The sequence below is a fragment of the Anguilla rostrata genome, chromosome 15 (genome assembly GCF_018555375.3).
Source record: "Anguilla rostrata isolate EN2019 chromosome 15, ASM1855537v3, whole genome shotgun sequence".
Taxonomy (NCBI): Eukaryota; Metazoa; Chordata; class Actinopteri; order Anguilliformes; family Anguillidae; genus Anguilla; species Anguilla rostrata.
Window position 1 is genome coordinate 1,317,364 of NC_057947.1, and position 6,000 is coordinate 1,323,363.

Here is a 6,000-nt window from a genome sequence, read left to right on the forward strand (position 1 = left end):
GAGCAGAGAAGAGCAGAGAGGGACAGTGAGGTAGAGCAGAGGAGAGGAGAGTGATATAGAGGACAGGAGAGTGATGTCGAGCAGAGAAGAGGAGAGTGATGTAGAGCAGAGAGGAGGAGAGTGATGTAGAGAAGAGGAGAGTAGAATGATGCAGAGTAAGGATAAAAGAGTGATGTAGAGCGGGGGGGAGGGGGGGTGCTGGAGGGTGTGACAGTGTGGAGGGCTGACCTGTGCGGGACTCCACAGTGCAGGGGGGCAGGGTGCTCTGGATTTCTTCCTCTTTTCATTTTCCTGCTTCCTGTCCCATTATTGGGGCTGCGATGTTCGGCACTTCTTTTGTGCATGTTCCATTTTTACAGTACCTGATTACCCTCAGCAGCAGAACTCATTTATGGCCTGGTGTGAACAGAAAGGAGGATCTCCCCCAGCCCCCCCTTCCCATCAAAAGCCATGTTAAGCAGAATTCACTGCTTGACTGCGCAGCACTAGATCGATCTGTAACACAACAAGAAGCAATTACCAAAGTGAAAAACAACTACAACAACAGCTACCACGGCTGTGAGTCGTTGCTGATTAGTATTCCTGATTGCTTCTGCCTTTCACTAGAATTGGACATGCACAGAATCCTTGGACACGTGCCCAGTGGCCGAAAGAAGAGTTTGAACAGCTGACTAAAGTATGCTAACAGCTCGACTCAACACATCAGTCTGTTAATTGTCCTGTGGTGTCTTCAGTGAAGTGCAGTGGCCATGTTCTTGTGTGAGCAAAAAAGCCGGCCTTCCCTGGTAATGTTTTGGAAACAGATTGCAGCTATAAATGCTTCAAGCATACTTTCATTTTTGCAGTGGTTGTGTATATGTTATCGGATTTTGGACTGACGCTTTTTCTTTTTTTCTTGTTTCAGCAGTGAATGGTCCAAGAGGAGCAAATGGTTGGTTTCTTCTTGTTAATTCACAGCTGAACATATGGGAGCTTACAAAAGTATTCAGACCCTTGCACACAGTTTTGGTATTTTACCACCTAAGTGTTAAAAGCATAACTCTTTTTTTAAAAAGAATAACTGCAGTTAAAAGTATCTTTGTCCACATTAATTTTCTTTCGAGTGTGAAATATTGATCTTACTGTATTTAAAATGAATGATAAAATTTTTTTACATTAGTTGCTGTTTCCATAAATATTAAAGATCTTGCGCAATCATTAAGATAATTTGTCAAAGAACTTGTACTGTATATATATGTATATACACAAAATTACAATTGTGATGGAGATTACAGAGCACAGAGTGCACAGGAGAGAGCATGGACTGGTTGGCTGTGGAGCTGTTTCTCTTGTGAGTGTAGCCTACATTCATCTTAACAAGCACATGTCTGATATTATTGAAATTTAGTTGAAGTGGTGAATTTTTGTTTTTGTTTATTTGAAGTAGTGGTATTAAACAAAAATTGAAAGCAAAGAAACATGAAATCTATGATAAATTCATACTAAATGTGAAGTCTTCTTTTCCGTGTTTAGGAAGTCTCAAAAATGAATGGGAGATAATTACAAGGACTGGATTAATGACATTTATTAATGTTATACCAAAGTGAAATCACTTTAAATGTCATGCTTAGCTAGAGCCCTTTTAAGCGGAATGTATTTTCCCCCTCAGGAAGTACTCATAGACCATATAAAAAAACGAAATTAATCTGAAACTATGGAGCTCTTTTTCTTTCAATGCGTAAGATTTTAAGTGTAGTTTTAGCTTTGATACCGTCCAGCATGCATGTTGTTTTAGTTCATTGTTTTTGCCCGTAACCCGTGAGGGGGAAGGGTGAAGGTGTCGGTTTATTTTATTTCATGTTTGTTCATTTTCTAATCTCACATTCAATCTATGCTCTTGATCTACACTGCAAATTCAGAAACTTAAACAAAAATGAACACAAATGCAACAGAGGAAAATGGATAGTGGGCTGCTCAAGCTTACCAAATGCGGAGCACAACAGCCAAGATCTCTGTACCACCCTTACTCAGTTTATGCCTTGCTCCCCCAGGAAAATGCCTGTATTGCTTGTGCCTAAGATGGCTCCTGGTGCTTGTGGTAGTGGCTACTGATAGCAATTTTCATAAAACTGTAACTTTACTGACATAAACCCTCTGTCCTACTTGATCCCACAATTTGGATAGACATTTAGTCATATTTTTCTCGTCTATTTGGAAAGAATTCTAGTTATAATTTATTAGTGTATTTGCAACACACAGCATGCACTACCCTGACTACTTTACATGAGTTATTAAAGTCTCTTTAAATTTAATCACTCATTAATGAGCCCCATAGAGCATTGGCAGGACTTTAAAATGGCCGTCCATGTGGTCTCTGCTACACTCACACAGACAGAGAAAGGGACTGCAGTTGACTAAAAAAGAATACCTCAGGCTAAAAACTCCTTACCTTAACATCTGTTAAACATTTTGCTCTTTCCCTAGCCTCTATTTCACTGAGTGTTCTATGTTGCTGTAGCAACACATCAGCTTGCAGCTGTGTAAAATGCAGGGATCAAAGGTTAAGACAATGATCAGCTGTTTATGACAGAGGCAGCACGATAATGGCAAATGGTGTATATGTGGCATGACAGAGCCATAATACCTACTGTAAATTAATGCAATAAAAGACAAGGGGTGTGCAAACACTAGGCCTAATTTCTATAATTAAAGGGCCCAGCCAAAATGTTTATCCTGGTGCTGCTACTGCATCCAGACGTAGGAAAAAAGAGTAAAAGATGACTCATTAGACCGTATCGCTTGTCTTCCCTTGCTCAGTATCCCAGGTCCTCTGTTCCTTACACAAGGTTACGGGTGTTTGTGCATTAGCCCTGGATTAAATCTGTTTCTGAAAGGCAGCCTTGCCGTAAATACAAGCTTTATGAAAGTCATGATGTACTGTTTTTGTTGTGACTGTTTCACGGAGGGGTACCACAGTCTCACATTCAATTGGTTTGATTTTTGGACCATAGTTGTGGGGTGTTTAGCAGTTATCCTGTTAAGTGTCCATGTGTCACAGATGGCAAGCTTCGACTTATGGCCACCGTTCCTCTTTGTTGATGCCATTCGCATTTGGCATACGCTGTCAGAATTTTGACAGTCACCCTTGTTGCGTTTAAATAATTTTGCCTTTTTTGTGAGTGATTCACCTTAAGTTTGGGCTCTCTGGGGCTGAAATCATTGCTTTGGAAACCCACATAAAGTGCTAATTGACAGGCCGTTTTATAGCTGACGCATACTGCTAATTGGCCTTCAGTTTATAAGTCGCTCAGCTGCCATTGTAGTAGTGAATTAGTCACTTTAAATCCTTTTCATGTTGTGTTTCTGCTAATTTGCCCCACCCCTGTATATTTGCACTGTTTTTTCCTGTGATGTTCCTTATGCTGTTGTAATTGCCGCTGCCTGCTTAGTTTAGGATGGAAGTTTTTGTGCTCTAACAAATTTTGGCAAGATTTGGGCTGTTGTGCACTATGTGGCCCATTAATTACAAAATGGCACCAGGGAAACAAAATTAGGAGCTAAACTCCAAATTTGAGGTTTATCGGACATTTGTAATTAATGCATTGGAATTGTAAAAAGGGAACAGCAGGGGAACAGAACAGCTCAGGCGTGCAGGTCTAACGGTGCAGTAAACTAACCAATAAAATGCACAGCTTCAGTATTAGTTGTAGTTCTGTTGGACTGAGTGGACTGAACTGCTGGGGAAAGTTCAGTCATTTATTCAATGAGGCACACAACACTGCAGTGTTTCTGTTCCAGCTTGTGAATAAGGGATGCACAGTAGTTTACTGTTTCTGCTCCAGCTTGTGAATAAGGGGTAAACAGCACTGTACTGTTTCTGTTCCAGCTTGTGAATGAGGGGCACACAGTAGTTTACTGCTTCTGTTCCAGCTTGTGAATAAGGGCTACACACTAGTTTACTGTTTCTGTTCCAGCTTGTGAATATGGGGCACACAGCAGTTTACTGTTTCTGTTCCAGCTTGTGAATAAGGGACACAGTAGTGTACTTTTTCTGTTCCAGCATGTTCCTCATCCTGCTTGTCTGGACGTTAATGCTACAGAATCATAGATGTGACTTCATTTCTATATTTACCTCTTGTTGAACCACCCATAAGCTAACCATGTGGTAATAACATTCCCATTCCATTTTAATTGACTCTTTGCTTTATGTATTTTTATACTACAGTGTAGCTGTTGCACCAAATATTAATATTACAATGCATAGATGGTTTTTCAGCTCTGTGATCTTCATATCTCACTAAAAAGAGGCTGACATGGAGCACTTCCTGTGCAATAAGAAATAAAAATATACAAATGCTGCAGTTTCAGACTAATGGCCGCGTTATGGATTATTCTGTGTCTTTATTGATGTTTTGGTTTGCAAAGGAGAAAACAAGGTTAAGTGAGCTTATTAACATCAACATGCACCAGCTGGGCACATCTGCAAACGTTGCAAACTACATTTTAAATTTCAAAATGGGATGCTTGTATAAGATATCAAAATAAATAGCAGTGAATAATAAAGTGATTGGTTTACATGTATTTTGCTTTTAATATTGTGCCTTATTGTGGGATGCACGTCGAATCCGGTTTTTCTTGAAATTGTTACAAAAAGGCCACCCCAGTGAGAGCAAGGCACTGACTCACTTAACACGGGCATTTGGTGGGCTTCAGTGGACATGGGTTTTACACCATCAGTCCCTGAGCAGTGCCGTGTCTGATATAATAAGATGCATAAGTTATTGAAATGATCGTCTTAATTTAATTACCCAAGGTTGGGCCTGTAGTGGCATGTTGCCAGCTGCACTCTCTGATGCAACGTCTCAGAAGCAGAACAACGAGCTCATTAGCCGGAGGCTGCTGGGACTGGACTGACTTATACATTAATTTCCCCATTTCTGGATGGAAATTTCCTGATCACACAAGGCCTACTGACGCCCTTTCAAAATGTACTTTAGATATTAATGTGTGGATGACCCAAAACTTTCTACAGCTTATCAGGATAGAACTGAGGTACTAGTTATTGGTGCAATTGGAGAAACTAGCTCTAAAACTAAATTCACTGGGACTTATCGCGAGCCAACAAGCTAAAAGCTTAGGTGTTATTTTTGATTCTGAATTGAACTTTGATTTGACGGAATGTCACCAAATCTGCCTTCTATCATCTGAAGAGTGCGGTCTGTTCTTTCTCACAACAACACAGAGACACTGGTGCGCAATTTTATTATTAGTAGGCTGCACTGTAAGGTTATAAACCAACTACAATTAATTCAGAACGCCGCTGCCTAGGACCAGGAGAACACATATTACACCTACACGTCTCAAATACGTGTAATGTATGAACTAGGAAGGGCCTTCGGGTCCTGTTGGAGCAGCCTTTTACCGGTCCTGAAGAGCAGAAGGAAAGTCTTCGGTAAGGCTGCAGCCGTTACGCTCCCCGTCACTGGAACAGCCTCCCTGTGAGGGCAGCTGGAAGTGTGGATACTGCTAAACGTTTTTAAACGTGAGCTCAAAACTTGCCTATTTGGCTTGCTTTTACCTGATTTTCTATTTTTATATCTGGGAACTTTTATTTATTTATTTATTTATTTATTTATTTATTTATTTATTTATTTATTATTTAAAAATTTTATTTCATTTTTTGCATACCTGTTATATGGAAATATATTTTCCTGCTTGTGAAAAAGGTAAAACCTGGTAGTTGTGCACTGGTGCTGTAAATATACACATTAGACACAAATAACCCAAACAGGATCGAGTGCCCACGACTGCCTGACATAAATGAATATGTAAATAAATCTGCTCAATAGTGAGGCGGACCCAAAGAGAACAGGATCGAGGAGATTATGTAGTCTGCTCAATAGTGAGGCGGACCCAAAGAGAACAGGATCGAGGAGATTGTGTAGTCTGCTCAATAGTGAGGCGGACCCAAAGAGAACAGGATCGGAGATTGTGTAGTCTGCTCAATAGTGAGGCGGACCC